At 36.3% G+C, this 17,059-nt stretch overlaps 1 pseudogene across 1 annotated transcript in view; it reads left to right on the forward strand.

Annotated features, from left to right (window-relative positions):
* The window catches only part of LOC104682232, a 112,850-nt pseudogene that overhangs the window by 72,762 nt on the left and 23,029 nt on the right, over positions 1-17,059 (forward strand). The window contains exon 4 of the transcript XR_004055707.1: positions 10,196-10,250. The product of XR_004055707.1 is annotated as an aspartate aminotransferase, mitochondrial-like (transcript). The remainder of the gene's footprint in view (positions 1-10,195; positions 10,251-17,059) is intronic.

A 17,059-nucleotide genomic window follows, 5' to 3' on the forward strand; every position in this document is an offset into this window, starting at 1 on the left:
TTTCTCTAAGCCTTCATTTAACTTCTTGAAGAGTGGTGATAATAACACTCATCTTATGGAGATTTTCTAATAATAAGATAGAGTAGAATCTCAGAGATCCTTGAGTTCTCCAGGCTGAATGCATTATATAAAAGTAATTACTTGGTGTGAACATCTAGGAGGCATTTCATTCTAGTCAGGGGGTGTCCCTGGTATTTGTTTTGGGCAAATAAAGCAAGCTTAAAGGAAACTTGGCCATCAGTTTGTTTAATGCTCTTATTTTACAGATGAAGAACATGCACAATTATGTAATATTATGAAACTGAGGTCAGTTAGGCTAAGAGTCTTTCTCAAAATCCTCAATAATAAATGTTGTATAATGTAACTATACACACAGTCTACAAAGGCAAACAGTATTTAACTTGCTTGAGGTAGTACCTGCTCTTTTGTTTTATAATAAGGTTGTGCCTATTTTCCCAAATAAGTGCTATGAAGAGATTAATTTTAATTATTTTTAATGTCTCTATCTTAAAAATATACACATTATATAGATATAAAATCATTATAACTTTTTTTGTATGAGTGCCGATAAAATTAACCAAGATTTTTAAAGGACATGACTCCAAACACTTGGATTACCCCGACACTGTGTTTGTGTTTTGTGGGATAAAGCTTTACAGGTTGATACATTCTGCCTGGAATGCTGGCTCCATCTGCTTTCAACGTTCCACTTATACTTGTCTTAGTTTACTTTAATATAACTTAATTTAGGAGAGCTAAGTAGTTAAACATGAGGCCAAAGTACGTAAGAAAGTGGCAGTCTTTTATTGCAAATATGCACACACTCTCTGGCGAAGTTCTCCGGTCCTCAGGTATGGGGCCAGTGAAGTCGCCCCGGTGCTCTGGGGTGAGGTTCTCCGGTCCACAAGTAAGAGGGGCTGAAGAAGTCACACCGGCTCCTGCTGGCTGCTGACTTTTATGCATTGGTACTGGAAGGGGGAGGGCAGTGGGCGGGATAAGGGCGTGATAGAGGCGTCTCCGTAGGCATGGCCGGGTAAGTTTCGGTTTCCTCAGATTGAGGTCATGTGGCGCCTGCTCAGTTGATCTGCATTTTCCCGGGTGCGGGTTGCATTTTCCCGCACGTGGGTAAGTGGGTGATGAAGAACCCGGAAACAACAGGTACTGCTCCATCTTGTTCACCTTCCTCCATTTTGTCCCTTCTCCCTCACCCAAACAATACTCAAATGTACATAAATTATATACATATATAAATTAAAAATTATGCTAATAAGTTTTAATTGCCCATTTTATACTTATTATCTATACATCATTGCCTGTCTTGCACCAGTTTAGGTCTTATTTTCCTAAGTATAAAATAAACTTACTTGATCAAGACCCTGGTGTGTGTGTGTGTGTGTGTGTGTGTGTGTGTGTGTACATATGTCATCCTTTGTCCATAGGATTACACTTCATACAAAGTAGGATCTTAATATGTTTTGTTTGATGATTGATTTGTTTTTCTTTAAATATACTTACTCATTGACTTGTACAGCATTATTCAATGAATATCACTTTTGGGCAAGTATACAAAAAAAAATCATATATCCTGATTTTTAAGACTGCACAGTTTAGCTGAAGAGCTACGAATCACTTACAAATAGGTAAATGACAAAAGACAATACATGTGACTCCATTAGAATTCAGGGAAAGATGTAGCTTCCTGTGGGTACAGAATTCTTAGGGGAGATGGGATTTTCAGTGAGCACTGATTGGAACTGAGAGGAAGACCAGAAGGAAGGAGGTCATTCCAAGCTGATGGACTGACTGAGTTAAAGGCTGAAGCTGGCTGATTCTGGTGGAGAATCATTTAGAAGTGATTAAATAGAAATTCTGAGAGCTTTGTGAAGTTTAGGTTGGAGACTAGCTTGATTTTTTCACTTAGCATATTTGTTAATTTACAAATATTTAATCATAGTTATATCTAATTAATTGCATATTGTGTTTCACTAGGTTTAATATTATAGGGACTAAAACAATGAGATGAAATAGACACTGGTGCTTTTACTAAAGAAGGTATCATAACTGCTTGAACTTCGGTTATTGTAGACCTTTTGCCATAGTGACGTAAAATTTGTCAACAATGCTTTTTCACATTTTGTTTTAATTGAAAATTACTATTATATGATTCCTTATAGTGAAGGAATGGGAGGAGAAGTACCTCTCCCATGAGTTTTTCCAAAGACCTCTATGGTCTCCTCTTGCAGTGGTGAGATGGGTTTTCTCGAAATTCTTTGGCAGTTGGCAAGAAAGCGAAAATCTGGATTGTTCTACCTCAAAGACTGATCTGCTCAGATCTTCTTTTCTCTGTGGCATCTTTCTCTTATTAGAGTCTTGGGACACAATTTTGCTTTTGCTTTTGGGTATTCTCATGCAGTCTGTTAGATAGATATTAAAGTTGACAATGATGCTTCTTGTCCATGTGTACAAAGTAACTAAAAGTTTAGAGAGAATGAACAGCCAACTCCACAAAAAAGCAAAAAAAGCTTTGGGTCCAAAGTATTTTGATTTCTTCCCCTCACCATCAATTTTTGAGATGCACTTATAATTAATTATTTTTCTTTAAAAATAGATTTATGGCCACCAGAGGGGGCATCTTCCAACAAAGAGATCAGAGTAAATAATAAAAGCTTACCTGTTAAATCTCCCAGCCTGATGTGGAGCATAATTAGCAGAGAAACCAAACCAATTGCTGTGGGGTGTTTTGCAGAACAGATGCTCTTCCTCCATCCTCTCTCTAAGATGGCTTTTTGTTGTTGTTGTTGTTAGTTTAAAGAGATTCTAAGTCCGAATCATAGTTAAGTTTAGAGAAACACTTGAGTGACACACCAAATATTTCAATTAACTGGTAAAGCTGGTTCAGATTAATGATCTACTTATCCCTGTGTGGTATGCACACAGTGGTGGATTAAACCTGCACTTAAACTAGGGTATTTTTTTTTAAGTCTGTAGTGTTTAGAGAGAAATTCCTGCTTAACATATTAGTTGTTGAAATTGTTGAGTAGAATATTTGTTCTGGCACTGACTTTCTTTTTGCGTGTGTGAGATGTCTGGAGAAAATTTCAGATGCTCAAGGAGAGCCAGTTTATTGGTCTGTTTTGTTATGTTCAATGTAGGAAACTTGTAGCCTCTTTAATCCGCCATTAGCCAGAGTCTAGAGAGCAAGGCATGAATGATAGCAATTTAGTTATCACGTTCTATTTCCAGCAGAATTGTTTGTAGTTTAGCTCAAAATATCCATCTTCTTAATTTTAACTGGTTTTGCCAGTTGCCAGTTAAACCAGATTGCAAGTGAAAATGAATATCATCAACACACTTAAATATTTCTGTGCATGGTACAAAGCAGACTGTAGATGATTATAGAGTACTGGAAAATGTGTTTCCACAGAAACTTTCTTCTAAATTGCTAGGAGTGTGTTAGACTTTAAGATTACTCATAGACATGTGCTCAAAAATTTGGTAAACTTTAAAAATTTTTTATTTTACTTTAAAAGTATATTATAAAGAAAGCAATATTCTCTAAGGCAATGAATCATCTATTCTCCTCCAGTTTAAAAATGGTACACGGAACATTTATGTTATACACAAAAATTACTTTGAATAGCTGTGTGTGATTATTTTAAACAAAGCAAATCACTAAACATTTGGCATGACATTGCTGATCACCTCTTCTTTTTTAAATTTGTATAAATTTATGAGATATGTGTGTAGTTTTGTTACATTCGTAGATTGTGTAGTGGTGAAGTCAGGGCTTTTAGAGTATCCATCACCCAAATAACATACACTGTACCCCAAAACCTCTCATCATTCACCCCCCTCGGCCCCCTTACCTTTTTGAGTCTTCATTGTCTATCATTTGACAGTCTACACCTTTGTGTGTTCATTATTTAGCTCCCACTTATAAGTAAGAACATATGGTATTTGTCTTTCTGTGTCTGACTTGCTTCACTTAAGATAATGGCCTCTAATTCCATCCATTGTGCTGCAAAAATCATGGTTTCATTCTTTTTATGGCTGAATAGTACCCCATTAGGTATATATGCCACATTTTCTTTATCCAGTCATTTGTTGATAAACACTAAGGTTGATTCTATATCTTTGCTATTGTGAATTGTGCTGCAATAAACATACGGGCACAGGTATCTTTTTGATACAATGATTTCTTTTCCTGTGCGTAGACACCCAATAATGGGATTGCTGGATAGAATGGTACTTCTGTTTTTAGTTTTCGAGAGATCACCACGCTGTTTTCCATAGAGGTTGTACTAATTTACATTCCCAGGAACAGTATATAAGAGTTCCCTTTTCTCCACAAACTCACCAATATTTGTTATGCTTTATCTTTTCAATAATAGCCATTCTGAGTGGTGTTAAGACGATACCGTAGTTTTACTTTGAACTTCTCTAATAATTAGTGATGTTGAGCATTTTTCATGTCTGTTGGCCATTTTTATGTCTTCTTTTTAGAAATGTCTATTAATGTCTTTTGCTCACTTTTTAATGGGATTATTTGTTTGATTTTTTGTTGAGTTGTTTGAGCTTCTTGTAATTTCTACATATGAATCCTCTGTCAGATGAATAGTTTGCAAATATTTTCTCCCATTCTGTAGATTGTCTATTCACTCTACTGATTATTTCTTTTGCTGTGCAGAAGCTTTTTAGTTTAAGTCTCATTTGTCTATTTTTGTTTTTGTTGCTGGTGCTTTGGGGGTCTTAGTTATGAACTCTTTGCCTAGACCAACGTCCAGAAGAGTTTTTCCTAGGTTTTCTTCTAGTATTTTCTAAGTCTTATGTTTACATCTTTGATTCATCTTAAGTTGATTTTCATATACAGTGAAAGATAGAGGTTCAGTTTCACTTTTCTGCATATGATGATCCAATTTTCCCACAAGTATTTATGGAAAAGGTTGTCCTTTCTCTAGTGTATGTTCTTGTCTATTTTGTCAAATATCAGTTGGCTGTAAAAAATGTGGCTTTATTTCTGGGTTATCTATTTTGTTCCACTAATCTATGTGTCTATTTTTAGACCAGTACCATATTGTTTTGGTTACTATTGGCCTGTAGTATAATATGAAATCAGGTAATGTGATGCCTTCAGGTTCGTTCTTTGTGTTTAGTATTGATTTGGCAATTTGGGCTCTTTTCTGGTTTTGTAGGAATATTATGATTGTTTTTCTAATTCTGTGAAAAATGATGTTGGTATTCTGATAGAAATTACATTAACTCTGTAGATTGCCTTGAGCAGGATTGTCATTTTAATAATAGCAATATTAATTCTTCCAATCCATGAGCATGAGATGTTTTTCCATTTGTTTGTGTTATCTCTGATTTCTTGCATCAGTATTTTCTATTTTTCCTTGTAGAAATATTTTACCTTCTTGGTTAAATCTATGCCTAGATATTTCATTATTGTTTGTAGCTATTGTAAACAGGATTGTCTTCCTGACTTGTTTCACAGCTAGATTGTAATTGGTATGTAGAATCAATACTAATTTTTGTACACCGATTTTGCATCCTGCTGAATTCATTTATCAAATCTAGAGATTTTTGGTGGAGACTTTAGTTTTTCCAGATGTAAGATTATATCTTCAGTGAATAGGAATAACTTGACTTCCTCTTTTCCAATTTGGATGCCTTTCTTTTCCTCGCCTGGTTTCTCTGGCGAGGATTTTTAGTACTATGTTGAATAGAAGTGGTGAGAGCGATTACCTCTTCTTGGTCTTCCTAAGCAACTGCCCTAGTTTATCTCTTCTCTTTTCATCTGGGTTATAGCTGTAGCCATATATGCCACTCTACTTCCACTAACTCCTTCATAATGAACTTGGAATTATCTTCTGATAATGCACTTCTTTTTTAGGAATATTCAAGACTCGTAAATTTCAGAATCAAATCAGACTACTTAATCCAAAAATGGCCGTCCTATAACACCAGACCCTCTGAAAATGCCCAGTCTTTTTAAAAAAAAAAAATCACACTGTACCCCTTTCTCTGCTAATAAATTCACATAGCAGCAGTACCTCAATACATACTCTATATGCTTTTCTTCTCACTCACCCCAATCTCGTCCTTTGGCTCATCCTATTTTATTTTTTTTAAGAATGCTCTTTCCTTTCACATTTCTATATGCTTATACATTATCATTCAGGGTCCATGTGCTATGATTTGGATGTTTGTCCTCTTCAAACCTCATGTTCCAATTTGGTCCCCAAGGTGGCAATGTTAGAAGGTGGGGCCTGGTGGGAGGTATTTGGGTCATGTGGGTGGATTCATTATGAATAGATTAATGCCCTCTGTCAAAGGTGAGGGAGTTCTTGCTGTATTTGTTACTTGAGAGCTGGTTGTTAAAAAGATTCTGGGCCGGGCGCGGTGGCTCAAGCCTGTAATCCCAGCACTTTGGGAGGCCGAGACGGGCGGATCACGAGGTCAGGAGATCAAGACCATCCTGGCTAACACGGTGAAACCCCGTCTCTACTAAAAATACAAAAAACTAGCCGGGCGACCTGGCGGGCGCCTGTAGTCCCAGCTACTCGGGAGGCTGAGGCAGGAGAATGGCGTGAACCCGGGAGGCGGAGCTTGCAGTGAGCTGAGATCCGGCCACTGCACTCCAGCCTGGGCGACAGAGCGAGACTCCGTCTCAAAAAAAAAAAAAAAAAAAAAAAAAAAAAAAAAAAAAAAGATTCTGACAGCACCATCCTCCACTTCCTCCACGTGGTTCCACTTCCACGTGCCCATAGGAACCCACCCATCTCTCATCATGTAATCTCTTGGCACACATTGCTCCCTTCTGCTTTTGGAGGTGAGGCCCTTACCGGATGCAGGTAGCCAGTCTTGAACTTTCCAGTCACCACAATCATAAGTTAAATAAACTTGTTTTCCTTATAAACTACCCAGTCTCAGGCATTCTGTTATAGCAACTCTAAAGGAACTAAGACACATCGTAAGAACTACCTCTTCCCCAAAGCCTTCTGAGATATTCCTCTTGCTCCTCACTTATACACATACCTCAGATTAGCCTTCCAGATTGTACTTCTCCAGGAATGACAGTCACAATACTTAACCTCTGCATGGCATGGTCATCCACAGATCAGAACCTAGCTGGTTGAATGTAATGGCTGAATGGCCAGCCTGCAGTCCTGTATCTCTCTCATCTGATTTCCTCATGTCCTTCAGGAAGAGTTCACAGACATCTTCCTGACTAAAAGGTCACTATTCTGTGGTCCTATAGCACCTGTGTGTGCCTCTGTCAGGGCACTAATCATACTGTGTTATTGTCTCCACGCTCTGCCAGGTAGAACACCTGGCATATCTAGACACTCAGTAAAAGCGTGTTGCCAAACTGATTAAATTAAAAAAAAAAATGAATTGAGGACAAACACAAGTCTTAATATATCCCAATCACTCTTCTTAGTAATTGCATTTATAAAATGCTCAGAAAATATTTGTTGTATTAAATTTGAGTTCTTGATCTCTAATAAAGTCTTACTAATCATTTAATAATAATGATTATAATGATGATGATGATGATACTGCCAAACAATTACATAGCAGTCACTATGTGTCAGCCACATAGTGTTTTATAGATACTTATTTAATCCTCACATCTACATTTGTGACATGGTTCTCTAATTTTTCCTGATTTTTAGAAGAAAACCAAAGCATAGAGAGAATAAATAAACTGTCTAGAATCCTGCATCGCATCAGTAGAATGACCAGGCTTCTAACCTAGGAAGTCTAACTCCAAATTCAATACCTTTTTGCTCTGAATTAATTTCAATGAAAGCACTTTTTGATCTGATGAACTTATGGAATATATTCATTGTTTTCTTTTCCTAACCATCCATCCTTTCCATTAATTACTAATACATTGACACCACTCACAGTGAGTTGTAGAATATTTTCAATCAAAAGCATGTAAATAACTATCTTACCAACAACATTCATCCTTGAAATCTTCTTGCTAAAACATGAAATTGTTGCCTCCACACTTAAACTATTTTAATTTCCTGCCTCTAGTTTTTCATTTGCCTTGTCCTGGTTTTCTAGCTGAGGATAACTTGTAAAAGTGTGTTCCCCCTTCACCCTGCCTTCAGCACTCAGCTTCTCGGTAACTCATTGATTTCCTGGTCATGTGCTACCACTGATACCCCAGTGCTCCCCGTATCGTTTCCCCTCATCTGAACTTCTCACTCACATTTCGGTTCCAAGTCTCTAAAATAGATGTTGGCTTTTCTTTCACAATTAAATAAAAGAAATCCCTGAAGATGATTACTCTTATCTTAATTCATATTCTTAAATATTTATCCCTTAATTATACTAGTAGCGTTACATGGCTAATCTTTTGAACTAATTATCATTACAATATGTTTAATGAGATACATTAAGCATATCTCAATGATAATTTTTTTTACTTAAAAAGGAAAATATATACATACATGTATATCTTAAATCCATCCATATATGTCTTAAATCTATCTCTCTCTCTATCTCTTAAATTGGTCCTCTTATCCTCCTTTCCTCAATCCTTTTACAGTGAGTCTGATACTTACTACCTCGTGCTATGGTTTAAATGTGTTGCCCCAAAACCATGCATTGAAAACGTAGTGCCCAGTACGACATTGTTGGGAGCTGGGGCCTAATGGGAGGTGTTTAGGCATGAATGGATTAATATCATTATCAGGGGGACTGTGTTTGTTATTGCAGTAATGTATACATTATAAAAGGGAGAGTTTGGTTCTTCTCTGTCTCACTCTCTTTTGTCCCTCTACTGTGAGATAACACAGAAAGAAAATCCTTCCTAGACACTATTTCCTTGATCTTGGGCTTCTCAGCCTCCAGAACCATGAGCAAATATATTTTGGTTCATTATAATTTACCCAGTCTATGATATTTTGTTACCGCAGCACAAGTAGACTGAGCTACCTTGCAATTAGATGGTGATGATAGTTTCTCATATGGCCTCTCCTTCTTGAATCTTCCCTCTGTTCCAATTATCATTCATACAGTTGAAGTAATTATACTAAAACCTTCTTCATAAGGATCATTTCTAGATGATTGCATTATAAGTGATTTTAATTCCTTTATTATTTTCTATATTTTTAAAATTTTCTGCAATGAACATACTTTCTTAAAACAATTACAGTAATTATATTTTTCACAAGAAAAAGGACAATAGCAGCTATTTTATAAGATATTGTAAGAGACTACTGTTTTTTTTCTATAAAATCTAACTGGGCATTATTAGGCCCCTTCTTGGCCCCTCAGTTAGACATGCTGACCAACATAGACTCTCGCTCAGCCTCTATGAACAAGGAGCTATTCACCGAGATATAGGATTGCTCAGAGCTGCCCTTAATAATTTATTCATTCATCTCCTTCCCTTCTTAGTATGGGAATTCTGAGACTGGCTCATTCTTTCCACAAATGTTTATAAGATGCATCTTAATGATCAAATTAATGCTTGCGATTGAGTGATTGAGTAGTGATCAAAGCATGTCCAGCTGTATTTTCATGTTGCTTACAGACTTTTCATCTTTACATCTCTCAGCCCCTAGTGTAGTGTTAAGCACTCAGGAGATCTCTCCAAATAACTACTCTTGATTTAGGATTTTTATCAGTCCACTGCATTAGATTGTCGAAATTATAATATTCATAGAATTACTTAAACCTCATTGTCTCTAATCAGGTAAGGAAAATATTTCAGACATTAAGCACTTTTGATTTCAGGAAAAATTTTTTCAACTTTTATTTTAGATTCGGAGGTACACGTGCAGGTTTGTTACATGGTCTAGAAATTTTTTTTAATCTTAACTACATACATCCCAGTTATAGATCAATGAAAGAGTAACCTTCCTCCCCATGCCCTGCCAAGTAACCAGTTTTGAAACCAAATAATATGTTAGGTGTCCAAAATAACATCAGAAATAAATGATAATTTATCCTTAATTTTTGCTCCTTCATCTCACTATTTAGGGTCCCTTGTCACTGCTATATTACAGGTATAATAATATACTTTCTATAGTTCTGCTTTCCTTAATACCTGCTTTCTCAGGTTTTGAACATGTGCTTTGTGGCTTAACCCTGTGGTAAACATTTTGCATGTATCACTTGTTAATTTCTCACAATACTGACATGAGGTAATTTTATTATCCTTATCTTGCAGATCAAACCCTGAGGCTTTCAGAGACGTGAGGTACTGCACCAAGGTCACACTACTGGTAAGTGAAATTGACACTGAAGGCTAAAATCTCAGTGGCCAAGTCCTTTCCAATGCCCATGTCTCAGTCCAAATGGTGGTCTGATGTCTCCTTGTAGCTTAATGAATCATCAGCCTGGTTTCATCCTGAAAAACCTGGTTTATTTCTGTTCTGTCCAGAGATGTGTGTATGCATAGTGTGCCTGTTTTCACAGAGTTTGCCTGCAATCAGCCCCAGGTCATGGTAAGATAACCAAGGAAGTAACCCCTTTATCAAGTCCTTGGAAGCCAGCCCAATGGACCCAATCTCTGTTCAAACTTCTACCTGCTATGTGGGATGGTTGTCATTAGTAACCCATGTTTCTCAATGTGTGTTTCTGCATTGTTATTCTCATCCAAACTCCTTAAATAATAGGGCTGAATTTCTCTTGTGGATTACTCTCTTTTCTAAATTTTATTCTCATGTAGAGGGCCCCGAACGTGCTAGGAATGAGGAAGTTTGGGTTTTTGTAACTGAGCTAATTTTGGGAGGAGGGAGGTTGATTTCAGTTTTACATGCTGAGCTCTCAAGGTAGAACTAGGTTACTCCAGTAAGAAATCTTTTCCTTCTTCTGGGTTTTTTTTCTTTTTCTAAAGTTGCTATCAATGACGTCCAATGTCACTGCATGATACTAATGTAAAGTGTCAGATTAAATCAAATGATGGTGTCTGTCTAATTGTTTTGCAAATGAACAACCCAAGTCACTTATGTTCAATGTAGTCTGACTTTATAAAGATTTAAATAGAAAAGGTGATTCTCTGGAAGAGTGATCTTTGCAAGATTCCTGAGCTGCTTGTGCAATGTAGAAAGCACCTAGCTATTCATCAGCTTGGCTTATTTGACCCAAATGAGGTGAATGAAAAAGATATAAATTTTTAGTCTGCGACACCATCACCTGCCACCTGTCACCTGTCACCTCCAGGTCAGAATCTTGAACTGCTCTTAACATAAACTGAAAAGGAAGTTGAAAAACCTTTACCTACTGCAAAATGTTATTTTATTTAAAGCTTCACAACTACAGTCTTGGTGGGGGTGTTCAACATGACTGGCAGCTGCCTTTGATTTACTTGGGAGCACTGAAATGAAAATCACAGTCAGCCATCACCTTAAAATTATTGGGGGTGGAGTGCTGGGAGAAATTCTCTGAATTTATGATTTATTTGCTCTTCTGGTCACAGGTAGTATTTCATATCCCACTCTAGACTTACATACACAGCTGCGTGTATAGGCATGGCCATACTTATTGTTAAAATATTAAAATACTTCTACGCCAGTTGATAAATAATCACTGCATTCAACCTCCTAAGTAACTCCCTTCCAGTCAAAGACCTTCCCTCAGGATCCCGGGAGATTCCCACAATCTAGCAAATAAGAGAAATAACCCTGACACAGCAAGATTCTTCTGGAACTCTGCACCAATACTGAGGCATCTGCCATTCTGTTGTTAAATATTTTAACTATTGCCCCTGAAATGAAGAGTGGAGAACTTGAGTAGGCTGGCTTTTACACAGGATCAATTGTAAAAATACTTTTTTTATTGTTTGGTTTGGATCTTTTATAAAACTTCAATGGAAGATATTGTCTATTATGAGTCTATTGTCTCTCATTACAGAATTCATGCAATACATTTTTTAATTTCTTCAAGAGTATCTTATTCTGGGAATGTAATTTACTTTCCAAGAAAGACAAAAAACTAAAAGACTCCTGTTTCTTTTAATCAGGTAGGAGGAATACATTGCAATGTAGTTTTCATTTTACTTTGTCTTTCTGGAATTCTAATACTAAAATTAACACCTAGTTGAAAAATAAAATTATGCAAGCTACTTGATGTGTCTGTCTTTCCTCTTAAGTGACTGATTTGCTAATTTTAAAATTGTATTCGTTTTAATGTGATTTAACGTTAGAAGTTGCATTTTAAAAATTGGGGTTATGGGGATTGATTTTTAAAAAATCGTACCTAAGTGCCTTGGGTACCAAGAGCTGCAGGGATGCCCTAATGCTTCACTGTGTTCTCCTGAACAAGTTCCATACTTTTGCAGTTATTCCTCTGAAGTTAGAACTGAAACCTCTTATTATTAAAATAAAAATAGGTTTGAATAAATATTAAAAATCCATTTAATTGTCCATGTTTCCTATTCAGGAATCTTCTGCTGAGGTTTGCAAACCTTTAAAGTTGACCTGGTTAGATATGAGAAAAGGAAATCTGAAAATATCCATTATAATATTATTCTTATTTTACATTTTGCCTTATGTGATATTTACTTAGTTCATGGACAATTGCAATCTTTCCAATTGCTTCTTCATCCTAGCTTCATTGTAGCCATTTCACATGAACTTGTTTATTTTGTAGAATTGGTAAAGGCAGAAAGAGGTTAAATTGAAAACACTCATTTTGTGAAACAAATTAACTAGAAAAAGAAAAAGCGGTTTGAAAGTTAAATGTTGAGAAGACTGCTTGGAGTGCAGGCCCGTTTTTAATTGTCTGTGCATGTCATTTTCAAGAACATTCTCTTTTACCCTATATACCACGGACGATAAGCCAAAATGAATACAAAACTTACTTTAATGCATTCTATGTACCTTCAGTAGTCTGTGTATTCCATAAATTTGGAGACATTATGCTTTTATCTTTGTGGTTCTCATTCTTAGTTCAAGGCTTTATACATAATATGTGCTCAGTGATTGTTTACTCAATTTTATGTATTATGTGCTTAGCACATTGGAGAATAATTAGGTCCCTTTTGTTTACAATTTCTGTGTGTTTTAAATCTCGTAAAGTTCTGCCATTCTGCCAATCAAAAGAATAATCATTATCATCCATCTGTTCTACCTTTTCAGTTACCCAATCAATCAATAATATATTACTTACTGTGTGCCAAACACATTTCCAAAAAAATACATAGCTAAGGAAAGCATTTTTTTCCCAATACATTTTACTTACCTTATGCATTAAAAGATAGGTAAGTAAATATTTTTCTACATAATGGACTAATTGAAATAAAAGTTTGAAAAAGGTCTGTGGGAACAGAGAAGAGGGATTCATCAGCTCTGTATAAGAAATTCAGGACAATCTTCACAGAGGGGTTGATATTTGTGCTGTAATTGATGAATTCAGTTGACAAATATTAATATGAGTTTCCTGGTAAACAGAAGTGGGGGCAATGACATTCGAGATTATTGAACCACCTTGCTCAATAATTGCTTGTTTGAGAAAGATTGAGACGTTCATGTTGCATAGGAAGGAGATATGGTAGATAAACTTGGGGAGGTAGGGGAGATGCTATTGTGAAAGACCTTTCATACATCCTATGAAATGGAGCTTTAGTCTATAGGTAAAGGACAACTAACAGAGGTGGTTGGCCATGGATTTAAATTTCAACTATCAACTTGTGTTGATATTCACAGACCAATGAAAAGGGGGAGGCATCTCGCTTAGATTTTTCTTTGCAGCTTACCTAACTCATAGGTTCCTGTGTTGTTCTATTATGCAGAAGCCCTGCTACAAAAATGTGAGAACTTGCAGGTTAAAAGATGGAAATAATATGTTCATCAATTGATATGTGTTACTAAAAGAGTTTCTTTTTAAACAACTTGAATAATATTCATGACTAAACGTTGGAACTACATGCTACCATTTATTTTAAAAATACGGTATTCATTTCTTTATCATTTTAGATTATAATGGAAACCTTGACTTCCATACGCTATGCTGCAAATTTGACTTGTACCTAAAAAGTATTCACGCTTGGCTTACATGACATCTGTCGAGAAATTTAAATTACCCATTGACAGAGATCATTCAGATAGGAAAAGCTAAATCTACATAGAAAAATTGAAAGGAAGTGAATTGGGCAGCTGCAGGAGAGAAATGATAAATCATCCATTTATGTCAGAGGAAAGTGCCTGCTTCTGTATTGCTAGTATGTCATGTAGTTCAGATTTGAAATACAAAGCCAATAATTTTTTCTTATATATAGCATCTGTCCATGAAGGGCTCAAACAGCATTTATGTAATGGTTTCCCACAATATTTCAGTGGAATAAGGGATAGCCTATGATGCTTAATTTATAGATGAGGAGATGGCGGTGATTACTAGCAAAGTACTAGAAATGTGGTAGCATCACTCGTTAGGGATTTGGTGCAACAAGCAGGCAAACCAGAGAACAAGTCTGCTATAGGTGGTTGAATTGTGGAAGGCAATGTGCTATGTGAAGATGGCTCCAGAACTGTCGTCAGAAATGGGGATTGGATAATGCCAAGATGGCTCACATTCTTGCACTATTTGAAATAAAGAAACATGGAAGAAGTCAATTATCTTCCCCAAATTGAAAAAAGTCTCTAATTTTTCTAGCTTGATTCTTTGTCCCCTGGGTTCAAGGGTGTCCTTTATTTTCCATTACTTGATGCAGTAGAAAGTATTTTTATTTCGTTTTATAATAAGAGAATAATGCCAGTTTTAAGTAAAATGTAAATTTTAGCTCAATATAAATAATTGTTGCATTTATTTACATAAAAAGTGAAGGAAGTTGGTAAACCGCCTTATATGTATATGTACATATAAGAGGGCAGTCTCAGAGCAGTCTCAGAGGATGGAACTGGTTCCATAGGAGATGAGGTGCCAGTGGAGGATTTTAAACCATCTGCTAACATTTCTGGCTGTGTGCTACACTGGCCAATGTAAGAGACAGACAGGAGAGGACATATAGTTTGGGGAGGAATCTATTGCATTGAAATATAATGAATTACAACAAGGACCCAGACCAGAGGTGGATGGAGAAGAGCAGTCAGCTTTGAGTGGGAGTATAGAGTCCTATATAAATTTTGAGTTTTAAGAGCTGAGAGAAAGACTCTACTTCCAGACTTACTCTTCTCTAATTCATCTTCCGCCCTGAGGCCAGAATGATGCTTTTAAAATGTAAGTCATAAGTGACTCCTCATTAAAGTCACCTACAGAATAAAACCCCAGCTGTGACAAGGCCACAGATAGGCTCCCAGAAACTAGTTCCTTTCTATCTTTCTACTCTGACCTCCAGTCACAGACATGGAGTGTCCTCAGTGAGCATCTTGCCTCTTCTACTTTGTTTGTCTTGCACAGGCCTATTTCTAGAGCCAGTGATGTTTTTTCCTTACATACTCCATAGTAAAAATCCTACTTACTTCTTTAGGAGCAGCTTAAATCACACATGCCTTGGAAACTCTTCCTGATTTTCCCATTTCATACAACAACAAAAAAGGTCTTTCAACATGTCATTTTCATGGTTTATAACTTAATCTTTCAAAATCCAGATCTATTATTGCTCTTTTCTGGCTGAAAACATTCACTGTTTTCCCTTTTCCTAAAGGTTAAAGTAGAACTTTACCCTAGATGAAACCAGCTTCATATAAAATAGTAAATACTTGAATAACATTTATTATAGTGTTTTTTAAAAAGTATACATGCATAATAAATATTGGTTGAGAAATACAGTTTTTAAGGTATTAAACATCAGAGGGGTTTCAGACAAAAATATTTTAAATTTCTATTGTACCATACTAGACTCTTAATTTATGGAAGATTATTTCAGTATAAATATATCAAGCATCCTGTGATACTGTAAGAAAAATATCACTCAAAATCACCAAGGTAAATTCGTCACTTTTGGGGCATTCATATATGGAAACCCTGGCAAACAAGAATAGCCTGAAATCAAGGAAGTTGTCTACAGCTGGTGAATGTTATTTGGGGAGGGAAAAAAGTTCTTAGCAAGAAAACAGCAGGTAAATCACATTTTCATAATTATGTCCAGGATTTATATAAACAAATTTTCTTGAACTGATCAAGATTTGTTTTTCTTTATTGAGAAAATATGACTTCTCTGCTTCCCTAGCTAGGGAAGAAAATGCTTTTCTTTCTGGAGCAATGGTAGGAAAACTCTCAAGCCCAGCATGAGGTCTGACGTGTTCTGCATACCTACCTTTTAGTCAATCTTGTTTATTTCGCTGCCAAGCTGTTTCTTTGTGAAATGACTCATCATTATTTATCTAAATTGGTTTTAAATGAGAATGTTTAACCAAAAGATCTGATCTGGATATTATGACAGCTGTTATAAAATATGGGGGTCCAAGTTGTGTCATTTTCTTTCTCACAATTTATTTACTTGTCAGATTTATTATCATTGTAATATTTTCCCAAAACAAAAGTGTACATGTGAAGTTTTCAGGAAAACTCTTAGACTATGAATTAGGATACAATTATGAAAATCAACATCGAGTTATAAATTATGAGGTCTGTATTCTGATTCTAGCTCTTAAAACAGGAATTGAAACAATCAGGCTAAGCTCTCTGGGCCTGTTTCCGTACTAGTCATGAAGGAGTTAATAGATAATGTCTGCATTAGTTTGCTTGAGCTGCTGTAATAAAGTACAAGTTGGGAGGCTTGAACAACCAAAGTTTATTGTCTCACGGTTCTGGAAGCCGGAAGTCCGAAATCAAGGCATCAGAAGTATCGGTTCCTTCTGATGACTGTGGGGAACCGCGTGTTCAGGCCTGTCTCTGGTTTGTCTGTGACTGTCTTGCCCTTGTGTCTTTTCACAATGTGTTCTCTTGGTGTGTCTGTGTCTTTGTCCAAATTACCCCTTTTTATAAGGACACCAGTCATATTGGATTAGGGCCCACCCTAATGACCTCCTTTAAACATGAACAGATTTATGAAAACCCTATCTCCAAAATGAGGTAATATCCTAAGGCTCCGGACATTATGATTCCGGCATACGTTTTTTGGGAGGCTGGCACAGTTTAACCCATAATGACA

The sequence above is a fragment of the Rhinopithecus roxellana genome, chromosome 21 (assembly GCF_007565055.1).
Source record: "Rhinopithecus roxellana isolate Shanxi Qingling chromosome 21, ASM756505v1, whole genome shotgun sequence".
Lineage (NCBI taxonomy): Eukaryota > Metazoa > Chordata > Mammalia > Primates > Cercopithecidae > Rhinopithecus > Rhinopithecus roxellana.